Source organism: Cupressus sempervirens, chromosome 8, assembly GCF_028749045.1.
Source record: "Cupressus sempervirens isolate cs-2001-9-10 chromosome 8, ASM2874904v1, whole genome shotgun sequence".
Lineage (NCBI taxonomy): Eukaryota > Viridiplantae > Streptophyta > Pinopsida > Cupressales > Cupressaceae > Cupressus > Cupressus sempervirens.
The window spans coordinates 636,391,763-636,405,504 of NC_143125.1; the positions used below are offsets into that span (position 1 = coordinate 636,391,763).

The 13,742-nt window shown below is 37.5% G+C and overlaps 2 pseudogenes; one reads left to right on the top strand and one right to left on the bottom strand.

The window, feature by feature from the left end:
- Nucleotides 1–417: 417 nt before the first annotated feature.
- On the bottom strand, nucleotides 418–8,831 carry LOC149544041 (receptor-like serine/threonine-protein kinase At1g78530; annotated as a pseudogene).
- Nucleotides 8,832–9,037: 206 nt separating this feature from the next.
- On the top strand, nucleotides 9,038–10,368 carry LOC149544042 (pto-interacting protein 1-like; annotated as a pseudogene).
- Nucleotides 10,369–13,742: the final 3,374 nt, after the last annotated feature.

The following is a 13,742-nucleotide window of genomic DNA, read 5'->3' on the forward strand; positions in this document are numbered from 1 at the left end:
TTGTTTCTATAAATGGTACTAACCCCTTGATTATGTAGGATACTATAAAGGTTGGTACTAAAGGCGATCTAGGCGAGTTGCAAAAGGTTGGTAATGAGGCATGGGAGAGAAACCATGCATTGGAGGAGAGAATGTGTCGACTGACCAAGTTCATAGTAAAAGTGAGAATTATTTTTAAGAAGATATTTATTACTAATAATATATTTAAGAAGCTTTTTTTAATGTATTGAATACATCCTTGAAAATTCAAGGCTACATATCAGTTACAATATTGATTTAGTTTATAGTGGTTCTATAAAAACATACATTAAACCATCCTATCATACAATTTATGTCGGAATCCTTTTTCTTTAAGAGTGGATAAAATTTTCTTATAAAATAAACAAATATCACTTCCATAGAAATGATTAGTTCAAATTAATCTAACCTCATCATATAAGTGATTTTCGTGACCACACCATTCATATCAGGTCGTGCGGCCTTATCAGGATGAGCACATCTCAGGGCTATGTCTGCAGCAACCAAGGCTTGTTCTAAATAGATATTGTCCCACCCATCATGTTTGAGTCTAGCATCTACAGCTTCTTCAAAATGATTGTTCTCTATCATGTGCCTTACATACCCTAGAATATGAAATTGACTTTAACCACGTGCTTCATCAACATGCCTCTACCCTGTTACAATTTCAAGCAATGCAATCTCAAAGCTGTAAACATCATGTTTGTAAGAGATCTTATTATTCTAGCAATACTCTGGAGCTCGATACCCTCTCGTACCAACTACCATAACAGTTGAACTATGTGTGCCCTGCCAATCTACATGCTTCGAAAGCCCAAAATTAACAATCTTTGCCTCATTATCATTAAGATCCACCATAATATTTTGAAATTTTATATCAACATGAATTATTTTATTCTTGTGCAAGAATTCAATTCCCATGGCTATACCCATCATCAGTTTAAGGCTCTGCTTCCAACTATAGGCAAATCCTGCACAATTTCCTCTCAAATAGTATTTGTGAGAAATACAAATTAAATTTAACTCACAACTCAACCCTAAACCTAAACATTCTACTTGGCACTCACAATTGCCAAGTACCATTTTTGCTTGGCATGTGAATGTGCTAAGTGGAAATTTGCTTAGCACCAATAGATGCCAAGTGACAAGCAATAGGTGTCGAGTGAGCTCCGCACAAAGAGGAGCTCAAAACTTGAAAAAAAATGCTCGGCACAAGAAGAGGTCAGCACACACACAAGAAATGCTCGGCACCAATGGATGTCGAGTGACCTCAGCTCCAACTGAGAAACAGGATGCCGAGTGTTCTATTTCAAACTTCAAAATTATAACTTAGGAAATATTTCAACGTGAATGCTTTCACCATTAGAACCAGAAAGCCAAAGCTTTAACCTTTGAACCAAACTTGTCAAATGCAATGAATAGAAGATAAAGAAAAATAGATTAACTATGTTGCTTTCTTTCTATTCAATCTTTCATTAAACTATTACAAAATCTAGGAGCATTCGACTTCAACCAGAAAACACTAAAATAACCCTAAACTGATAATACTTTGAATTTCAATAAAATTTTAAACCTGCAACTCTAATGGCTGCATACAATGGTGCCTGGAGCAATCACTGCTTCAATAGGACAAATCCAAAAAACAAAAAACTTACTGAGTGAGGACGGGAAACACGTGCAACTGTAGGCACAAACTTCTTTTCTTCTTCCTTCTCTACTCAGCTTTGCAACTTCTCTCTGATCTGCTTGATCTGCCAAAAAACTCACTCTGAATGAAAATGAATAATCATTCCTTTTTTCACATTCCATTATTTTCCCTCCAAACATTGAAATTCAAAATCTCACCTATCAAATGTATGTTTCTATCTGTTCTGATGGTCGTCAGGTGGTAGGTGGGCGTTTGGCTCAAAGGGGCAAGACAACCACCGCATTTAGTTTTTCCAACACTCCCCCTTTGTCCTAAGCCAAACAAAACAAGGATCACAACTAATCCACATCAACTACACCAAGACACTCTCTTAGGTGTACAAAAATTCCAATGCCTTAAGGCTTAGTAAATATGTCTGCTAGCTACTGCTCAAACTTAAAAAAATTTATTTTGATATCCCCATTCTCCACCAACTCTCTGATGAAGTGATATCTGATCTCTCTATGTTTGCTTCTCCCATGGAAGACTGGATTCTTGGACAATGCAATTGATGAGATGTTGTCACAATAAATTGTGGTTCCATCCTCTTGCCTTTCATTCAAATCTGTCAAGATCCTCCTCAGCCAAATTGCTTGACATGTTGTTGCATTTGCTACAATGTATTCAACCTCTACTATAGATTGAGAAACAATAGGTTGCTTCTTGGATGCCCATGAAATTGCACCCGATCCCATATGAAACATGTATCCGAAAGTGCTCTTCCTATCATCTATACTTCCAGCCCAATCACTATCAGTGTAACCAACCAACTTGAAATCATCATTTGCAGTATATAAAATCCCAAATCCCTTGGTACCTTTCACATACCTTAGGATTCTCTTTCCCCCTTGCCAATGGGAATCTTTTGGTGTTTCCATAAATCTGGAAATCGGACTTACTACATGCATTAGGTCTAGCCGAGTTGCAGTCAAATACATTAGACTTCCAACCATACTCTTGTATAATGTTGGATCCACTCTTTTGTTGATGTCTTCCTTGCTCAACTTCAGACCTATTGCTATTGCTGTGGGGGCTTCCTTACTATTCTGCATTTTAAATCTCTCCAAGATCTACCCTGCATACTTTTCTTGAGAGATAAAAATGCCATCATGCATTTTTTTTACTTCTATGCCTAGAAAGTATTTCAAGAGACCTAGGTCTATCATTTCAAATTCACTTTTCATGGCCTCTTTAAACTCACCAATTAGAACCTTGTCATTTCCAGTAAAAATCAAGTCATCTACATACAAGACAACAATCAATAGATTACCATTTGCTGCCTTGATGTAAAGAGTGGGCTCACCATTGCTTTTGCTAAAGCTATTTCTTATTAAATATGAGTCAATCCTACTGTACCATGCCCGTGGAGCTTGCTTGAGCCCATAAAGAGCTCTCTTCAATCTATATACTTTGTATTCTTCACCTGCAACTTCATAACTAGGTAGCTGCTCCACATATATTTCTTCTTTCAATACACCATTAAGGAAGGCAGACTTCACATTCATTTGAAATACCTTCCCCTTGTGCTAAGCTGCAATTGCTATGACAGTACGCATGGTTTCTATTCTTGCAACTGGGGCATAGGTCTCATCATAATCTCTTCCATACTAATGTTTGTAGCCCTTGACTACCAGCCTAGCCTTATGCCTATCAATCTTGTCTTTAGCATTGCATTTGATCTTATAGACCCATTTCACTCCAATCACTTGCTTCTTGGGAGGCAATTTAGTTAGCTCCCATGTCTCATTTCTTTCTATAGCATCTATTTCTTCATCCATAGCATTACACCATTTCTTCTCCTTAATAGCTTCTTCAAAATATATTGGATTACTATGAGAAAATAATGCAAAATTAACACTCTCATCATAATCTTCATACCTTTCATCTTGGTATATCTCTCTAAGACTCTTAGTCTTTCTTGGTAATAGGGAGGAGAGTGTGGGATTAGAATCTTCATTGTTGACTAGCTTGGTCTTCACTAGTACTCGGCACTGACACTCGGTCATGCCTAGAGGAGCTTGGCAATGTCTGAATCTGCTTGCCTTTTCTTCTATTTGCTCCTTCTTCTTGTTGTTCATCAGCATCTTCTTCATTCATAATTGGAACTTTACTAGAAGTGCTCAGTGACTCATCAATTGAACCATACCAAGATTGATTTTCAAGAAATTCCACATCTCTTGAAAGCATCATCTTGTTGTTCAATGGGTCATACAATCTGTATGCCTTTGATTCTGGGCTGTACCCTATGAAGATGCACTTCACACCTTTATCACCAAATTTTTTCCTTTTCTCTTTAGGCACATGTGCATATGCAACACATCCAAACACTCTTAGGTGTTCAACTATCCATCTTCTTCATGACCATGCTTCCATTGGAATTCTGTCACAGACTGCCTTTGTAGGACACCTATTAATTAAGTAAACTGTTGTTGCCACAGCCTCTCCCCAAAATTTAGTTGGGACAAATTTCTTTTTCATCATGCTCCTTGCCATTTCAACAATGGTCATGTTCTTTCTTTCAGCCACTCTATTCTGCTGTGGTGTATAGCAGGTTGTGAGCTCTTTCTTTATGTCATGTTTCCTCCAAAAGTTTTAAAAAAAATTGGAGGTATACTCCCCTCCTCTATCTGATCTGAGGACCTTGATATAGTGTCCACATTCTCTTTTAGCCTAGGCTTTAAATTCTACAAATTTATCAAATGCTTCAGATTTATTCTTTAAGAAATACACCCATGTCCTATGACTGAAATCATCAATGAATGTCATGAAATAAGTACTCCCCCCAATGGAAGTAACTTGCATAAGATCGACTAGGTCAGTACGCACTAATTCTAATGGATATCTAGCCCTCCTAGAATTTCCAGAATTAAAGGGAAGCCTATGTTGGTTACCCAAAATACAAGCGTCACACTTGTCACAAGAATTTCCTACACATGGCAAACCATCTACCATTCTTTTATTTGATAAAAAATTTAAACCAGCATAGCCGAGATGACCATACCTGAGATGCCACAACCGTGAAGGCTCTTCAATCACACTCCTTAGAGCTGATTGTGTGTGAGGTGCAACACAAACTTGAGATGAGAAACATGTCTCAATCCTCAAGGGAAACATTCTGTTCTTGGTCATTTGAACTGCTGCAAGTAAGTTCTTGCTCCCATCCTTTTCTTGAATGATACACCTATCATTCTCCATTAGAACTTTGTATCCATTTTGAATGAGCTGACTAATGCTCATCAAATTGTGCTTCATACCAGGGGTGAAATACACATTTTGTATTTCCCTTTTCTCACCTTTCTTGGTGTGGACCATAATAGATCCTTTTCCCACAACTGGTAGGGTTTCATTGTTACCAATTTTAATTTCTGATTTGAAACTCTTGTCAATGAATGAAAACAAGGTTTCATTACCACTCATGTGGTTGCTACATCCACTATTGAGGTACCAAACCTAAGGGCTTCCTTCTTCACCAACATTACACATGATGAAGGCAGGAGCAATTGGTCCACTTCCCATGTTCACATCAGCCACATTTGCTTGTCCTAACTGATCATTCTGCTTCTTCCAGCATTCATTTGCATAATGCCCATATTTATGACAGTAGTAGCATTCTACATTACTCTTATTTGAGTTGTAATTTTTCTTACCTCCTCTTGAAGTATTTTGTGAGCTACTTGCTCCATTTGCTCTTCCTGAGCTTTCTGCTACAACATTTCTTTGTCTTCCATTACCTCAGCCTCTGCCTCTGGAGTTCCTGCCTGAGCCATTTCTTCCTCTCCCCCTTCCTCTTGGATTTGTCTGAGCTTTGAATGCTTGCTCTTGGGAAGATGAAGAAGTAGATCTATTGATCCTATGCTAATGGGTTTGAAGAGAACCTATCAACTCATCCATTGTCAAAACAGTGAGGTCTTTTGCCTCTTCTATGGTCATGACCAAATTGTCATATTTATGAGGTAAACTCCTCAATATCTTTTCCACTATCCTCTCCTCTTGATAATCTTCTCCATTTGACTTCAATTGATTAATCACATTGGAGGTCCTTGAGCTAAAGGATGTAACTGATTCATTCTCCTTCATTTGAAGGTTCTCAAACTCCCTCCTTATGTTCTATAGCTTTATAGTACGGACTTTATCAGTCCCCTTGAAGTTCGTCTCAAGGATATCCTAAGCTTCCTTTGCATAATTTGCTGCTGCATTCTTTGAAAACGTTGTCTCTGTCATTGCTACTTCAATAAGACTTAATGCCTTTGCATCTTTCCTCCTTGACTCTTTCAAATGAGTCTTCTATGCATTTGTGAGAGCAGCATACTAAGTTGGGTCTATTACATCATTGAATCCATTGACCACAAACTCCCACAAATCATTTGCAACCATTATGGTCTTCATCTTCTTTGCCCATGTATCATAATTTTGCCCATTAAAGGGTGGTGGCTACTACCATATCTTTCCTGCATCTATTGCCATGTCAAATATCCCAAGAAAAAAAAATGCCCTAACTCACTATGGATGTGGGGTCTCAAAGCTCTAATACCATGTGAGAAATACAAATTAAATTTAACTCACAACTCAACCCTAAACCTAAAAATTTTACTTAGCACTCACAATTGCCGAGTGTCAGTTTTTCTCGGCACGTGAATGTGCCGAGTGGAAATTTGCTCGGCACCAATAGATGCTGAGTGACAGGAAAACAGGTGCCGAGTGAGCTCGGCACAAAGAGGAGCTCGACACTTAAAGAAAAATGCTTGACACAAGAAGAGCTCAGCACACACACAGGAAATGCTCGGCACCAATGGATGCCAAGTGAGCTCGGCTCCAACTAAGAAAGAGAATGCCAAGTGTTCTGTTTCAAACTTAAAAATTATAACTTAGGAAATATTTCAACGTGAATGCTTTCACCATTAAAACCAGAAAGCCAAAGCTTTAACCTTTCAACCAAACTTGTCAAATGTAATGAATAGAAGAGGAAAAACAATAGATTAAGTATGTTGCTTGCATTCTATTCAATCTTTCATTAAACTATTACAAAATTTGGGAGCATTCGGCTTCAACCAGAAAACCCTAAAATAACCCTAAACTGATAATATTTCAAATTTCAATAAACCTTTAAACCTGCAACTCTAATGGCTGCATACAATGATGCCTAGAGCAATCACTGCTTCAACAAGACAAATCCAAAAAACAACAAACTTACTGAGTGAGAAGGGGAAACACGTGCAACTGCAGGCACAAACTTCTTTCCTTCTTCCTTCTCTACTCAGCTCTGCAACTTCTCTCTGATCTGCTTGATCTGCCAAAAAACTCACTCTAAATGAAAATGAATAATCATTCCTTTTGTCACATTCCATTCTTTTCCCTCTCAATGTTCAAATTCAAAATCTCACCTACCAAATTTATGTTTCTATCTATTCTGCTGGTCATCAGGTGGTAGGTGGGCATTTGACTCAAAGGGGCAAGACAACCACCACATTTAGTTTTTCCAACAAAGAGAACATCCATCTATATACATGTAGGCCAAGTAAGATACGTTTTCTTCAATATACCAAGAATACAGCGTGTTTATGTTTGTGTGCTCCTCTCCCATCATAGGATCAATTTCATTCTGCACCCATCTTTTGGTGTGAGGGGACCTATGTTGTATTTCCTTTATAGCCAAAACTGCACCATGGAAGATCATCTTGTAAACTCGTGCAAAGCTTCCTACCCCAACTGGATGAGTCTCACTGCAATAGCTAGTATGCTCACCTCTAGTGTAGGTTCCTGGAATTGTAGCTAGTATATCATGAGGTGAGAGGTTTGTATAAACATCTAGTGTACGTTCCAGGAATTGTAGCTGGTTTGAAGGGAGAACTGCATCTGCTATGATATAAGACTCCATTTTCATGTTTGAGGACGATCTTGAATGAACGTTATCTTGCAGTAGAGCAGCTCTTGTTGAAGGTAAATAGGTAAATAGGTAGAAGATTGTTAGTAGCACACCTAAAACACCTGCGCCTGCAACAACTGCAGCAGAGTAACATTATAAATAGTAAAATTTAACACCGTTGCCCAATACCAAATGCTTCTGTGGCTCAACAATTCAAAATAGAATAGAGACACTAGGTTTTATTGTCCTATTACATTTGGAAAGTTATTTTCACTTACTGGCTACAATAGTAATAAAAATTTTTAACATGAGGTTTATTTCCAGAAGAAAAATAGTCTAGATACGAATCCTGACCTGACATTGTAAGGAAAGTAAAACATAATTTCAGGCCTTCTTTAGGACTTTAAGATTTTACCTTCCTCAGGAGGTGGCGTGGGATCCGAACTCTTTGGCCCTTCACCTAAAAAGAAAAAATCTCCTGCAGTAAGTTTTATTTAGTGAACTTCAAGTATCATATAACTGATTAAATGTAGTATTTAAATTTGTTTGTATATGATGTCTAATAACAATTTGTCTCCAACTATGAGCTTTTAGAAGAGCAGGTTTAGGATATTCATTCTATGGTTTTCTTCGAGGAGAAGAAAAATGAGATTACCACTGTTTTGAGATCTATTAAAGAGTCTCAGGACAAGCTGGTAGAGCAAATTAAGAATCTAGTGTCTACGTCGAAAGCGACTCAGAAAAGGATGGATATTTGTAGAATTTCAAATTTACCAGCGAGCACATACAAAATAATATAGAAAATGAACAAATTACGTAACAAAACTCTGTTTGAAAACAGAGAATACTCTAACTTTTTAACCAGAATAATCCTTATTTTATTTCAGCATTCTAAAACTGTATTTCAACAGAAAAAGATAATGATCGTGCAGTGTTTACTGCTCGTAACAACAGTTTACAATTGTAGCTTTCATAATATATTAACTGCCCTCTATTATATGTTGAATGAGTGCAACTACAGAGAACATATAGAAAGACATTTTTATTAACTTTGTAAAGCTAAAAGAGAGGGCTATTGGATTCTCAGATCTGATATTTCAAGGTGTGGATCTTTTCAGTCTCTTTTCTGATATTTCAAGGTGTTAATTTAGGTTTCTTTTGTTCATCTGATCAATACAGTTCTTGAAGTTCAGAGACAAAAATCACTGATGGCAACCTCCCAGCTGTATTTTCAACCACCTCCTGAAAAAGGTAAAGTCTCATTGTTCTTGCAAAAACATAAAAATCTTATATTTTTCTTTATTCTTTGTTATTGTTAAGTAATGACAGTTACTTACCATTTTATCAGACGCATTCACAAACAGTGTCAATAATTCTGTAAAATCATCTACGATAATTTCTATCGTATCTGGTAAGTAATTTTGTAAGTTTCAAAATTTAGCTTTCCCCATCAAAAATATTTGGCAACAATGTTATTTTACTTTATCTCATTTTCCTCTGGTGCAGTGATTGCAATTGTGATTTCGGTTACACTCGGTATCATTTACAAGATGAGGTCCAAACCCGAGCGAAACCGAGAAGCAACAAGTTCCCCTTTACCTTCACCCCGAGTAAATATAAAGGAGCGAGCTGTTGTTGAACAAAATCATGTTCAGTCAAGCTTATCTTCCAATCTGCAAATGGCTCATCGGAGAACTACTACTCCTCATAGTAATTACACAATTCAAATAAATGGAATTGGAGAAAGAGGAAGAATTTTACATATAGACTCAGGTCTCTCCTCTAATCAAGAACTGCCACTTGTGCCTACACATATTTATTCGAACCTCACACTTGATCAGATTGCTTGTATCAAAAGCTGCTGCCATAAGTCTGTTAAAGTTGGGGAAGGAAGCTTTGCACTAGTTTACAGGGGGGCCTTCCAAGGCAGAGATTTGGCTATAAAGGAAATAGAACACAAATCACTTGACACCAAAATGTGGGTGGAGAATGAAGTTGAACTTCTATAGGGATTGCATCACATCAACATAAACAAGCTATATGTTTGGTGTATAGAAGCAAATATATCCTACTTGGCCTACATGTAGATAGATGTGTGTTCTCTTGATGACTATTTAATGTAGATAGATGTGTTTTCTCTTGATGACTATTTAAGAGGAAATTGTCTAGGGTTTGCCTACAGTTGGAAGCAAAGCTTGAGAATGATAATGGGTATAGCCAAGGGAATTGAATTCTTACACTCCAATAAAATCATTCATGTTGATATCAAGCCTCAGAATATCATGGTGGATAGTAGTGACAATGAGGCAAAGCTTGTTGATTTTGGGATTTCTAGGCATGTGAATTGGGAGGGGACACACAGGTTAATTGATAAAATAATAGGTACTAAAGGCTACTGGGCTCCAGACTATTGCTGCAATAACAAGCTCCCAAATAAATACGATGTTTACAGCTTTGGGATTGTTGTGTTGGAGATGATAACAAGATAGGGGCATGTTGATCAGGCATAGGGTTCAAGTTAGTTTCATATTCCAGGGTATGTAAGGCACATGATAGAGAACGACTGCTTTAAAGAAGCAGTGGATTCTAAACTTAAAAAGGATGGGTGGAACATCGTTTATGTAGAAGAATCCTTCGCTGTTGCAAACATTGTGCTAACATGCTCACTTTGATAAGGCCAAGCAACCTGATATGGGTCTTGTGCTCACAAAAATCACTTACACTAATAAGCAATGCCCACAACCATGTTAGTCTAGGTTAGGTAGAAGAAGAGGAGATTGCAATTGTAACTTCTAGATGAAAAATTAGTCCATGTTCTATGCACCAAAGGCAATAGTTGATACAATTTGGTGTTATTTCCTGTAATGTAAGTGTTTTACATTTAGGAAGACAATTCATATTGAGTTCATTAGGAATTATTTAACTAGGTCAATAGATCTTTGATATATATATATATATATATATATTGAAAAAAGAGGGCTAAAATTTTATTAAGACAAAAAGGATTACAACAAGGAAAGCTCAACAACAAGCTCTATCTTGAGCAACAAGTTCATCAAACTCTTGCACCATCTAATAGGGAATTTGCCCCCTATCCATAATATTCTAGCCTGGAGCATGACTAGAATCCCATTTGACCAAACAATCAGCAACTCTATTCCATTCATGAGGAATGTAAGTAAACTTAATGAACTCAAGAGAGGATCAAAAGAGAAGAATCTAATTAACAACAATGCTCAGCTACGAACTAACATCCTCAAGATCCTACAAGGAAAGCAAGATCACCACCACTTGGTAGTTAGATTCACATATAATCTTGCAAAATCCCTACAAACAACGCTATTCCACATCATATAAAATGGCCTGAGTCTCAATGAGATTGTTAGTGTTAACAACCTTATGCATTGAGAAAAAGAATTTAACATCACCAGAACTACAACCCACTCCTCCAATACTAGCAGGACCTAGATTCCCCCAAGAAGAACCATCAGTGTTAATTCTCATAACTCCATGGGGAGGAGGGGTCCAATGCCCATCCCAATTCACCCAACCTTTCCTCTGTTGCCAAGGCTACTTGGGTACTCTTTGATACCTTTGAGCTGTAACCCCCCATCCTAAAGATGAAAATTGAGTTGATTTCATATAGCAAGATCAACCGGATCCATACCCCCATCTAGTGCACACTTCACTTGAATAGTTTCTTGAAGAGAATGTGAGATTTTCCACCAAAGATGCATAGCACTAATCTGAACATCTTAGAAGATTCGACGATTCACCTCCAACCAGATATGCCAAAGAATGAATGATGGACCAATAACCCAAGCAACATAGAGAGGAGAAGACTTAGGGGAGCACCACCCAAGTGGGCCTAGAACATAGGAAAATAGGAAGCATTCTTACAAGAATAACCCCAAGAACTCCACCAAATGTGTCATAGCTGAGTAGAAAAAGAGAAATGGAAGAACAGATGGGAAATAGACTCCTCCCTATTACCACACAAAACACAATAAGAAGGGCCCTAAAATCCATGTTTACAAAGATTATCTGACATAAGACAATAGTTGTGAGCCACTAGCCACATGAAAAAATTGCACTTGGATCAAGAAGCTTTATACCAAAACTTCTTCCACCAAGGGACCTCAGCATACCCAAATAATTGTCTAGTTATCTCCTGATACCTAGTAGAGACATGATATTTACCAAACAAGGTACCACCCCAAGCTAAAACATCTAGTCCTAGCAAAGAGGAACACTCCCTAGAGGCCAAAATCTGAGAAAGGTCTTGACAATCTACCTCTGTGCCTCTAGGAGGCCAATCAAAAAAGTGCTTTGATTTATAACCAACAACAGGTCCAAATTGATAAGGAGTCTTGTAATGAATCACTTTATCCCATCTAGCAGAATGAAAAGAATCACAAATAGTCTGAAGATGAGGGTACATGTATAATATGGATGGGAATCCATCCCAAGCATCAAACCAAAAGAAAGCCTCGGAGCCTCCCTTACATATCTAGAATAGACCTCTCTTGACCAACACAACACCAGTCTTCGAGTATGCTAGACCATACAGCAAAAATCTTCAAGAGGAAGTCCAAAAATAGAGTATAGATCAGCACCACAAAAAAATTTATGGGTGATAATATAAGCCCAAAGTTGATGTCATCCTGAGCACCATCACCAATAAAGCTTAGCAACCAATGCTTGACTACTCAAGAGAGATGATTGAAGACAAAGACCACCCTCCATTTAGGCCTACAAATAGTCTCCCAACTAATCAAGCTCCATTTAATGCTATGAAAATTACCACTACAAAAGAATTTCTAAGAAAGAGCATCAAACTCCTTGAGAAAGTAAATAGGAGCAGCCTAAACCATGCTTCTATAAGTAGGAAGAGCTTGAATAATAGATTGGAGAAGAGTAACTTGAGCAATAGTAGAAAGTCATCTATGAGTCCAATGATTTACCTCATCTTGAAGCTTGATAATCAAAATTTTCCAAAAGAGTTGTGGCTACCTAGAAATAGCAATAGGGATGCCAAGATAAGTAAAAGGAAGCGACCCAATCTGAAATTATAGAATATCAACAATTCTTTGTTGAATAGAATTAGGAGTGTTAATAAAGTAAATGGAATATTTGTGCTCATTAACTTTTTGGGCTGAAGCTGCCAAATAAATATCCAAAGTATTTCAAAAGTCTTCAGCATCCTTGATCCTAGCAAGATCCACAAGAGAAGAATTATCAACAAATTGAAGATGAGAAAGAGTAGGTAAACCATTACCCAACTACTATCACTGAATAGAATTCTAGGACAGCTAATACTTAATAAATTGGCCCAAGCCCTCAGCCATGATGATGAATTGATCTAGGGAGAGAGGATTACCCTGGTAGAGGCCTCGAGAGGCATCAAATAGCTCTAAAGGTTGACCACCAAGAAGAAACAAAAAAGTGGCAAAAGTAACACAACTCATAGTCCATCTTACCCAGTCAGATCTAAAGCCAAAGGTATGAAGAATATTCCTTAGGAAACTCCATTTAATTCTATCACAGGCCATAGCAATATCCAGCTTAGCAAACATTGCTCTCTCCCTTAAACTAGCCATAGAGTGAATAGTCTTAGTAGCAATAACCACCCCATCCAAAATTTGTCTTCCAGCAATAAAACCACATTTTTCCTCTGAGATATTAGTGGGGATCCACTTTTTAATTCTCTCAACAATCAACTTAGTAATTACTTTGTAAACCACATTACATGAGGCAATTGGTCTAAAAAACACCAATTGATTAGCACCTTCTCTTTTTTGAAAAATATTTGGGAAGGTAGAATTCAATGCCCGAAGCATCTGCTTGCTAGAATAGGATTGCTTAACCATCTCCAAAAAATCATGATTAATGATGTCTTAGAATTCCTAAACAAACTCAACTAGAAAGCCAGTAGGACCAGGGGCCTTTCCCTTAGGCATACTAAAGACTACCTCCTCTAGCTCTTCCAAAGAGATAAGTTGCATGAGATAATCATTCATTTCTTGAGTGATAAGGGAAGGAATACAAGACAAAATAATATTTTTTTCATTATCAATAGGAGGAAAGTCCTCAGAGAAGAGGGTAGAAAAGTACCAAGTATCCTCCTAGAACAAAGCTGGCAAGGAAGTCTATTGGATGCCTTGAGAATTAACC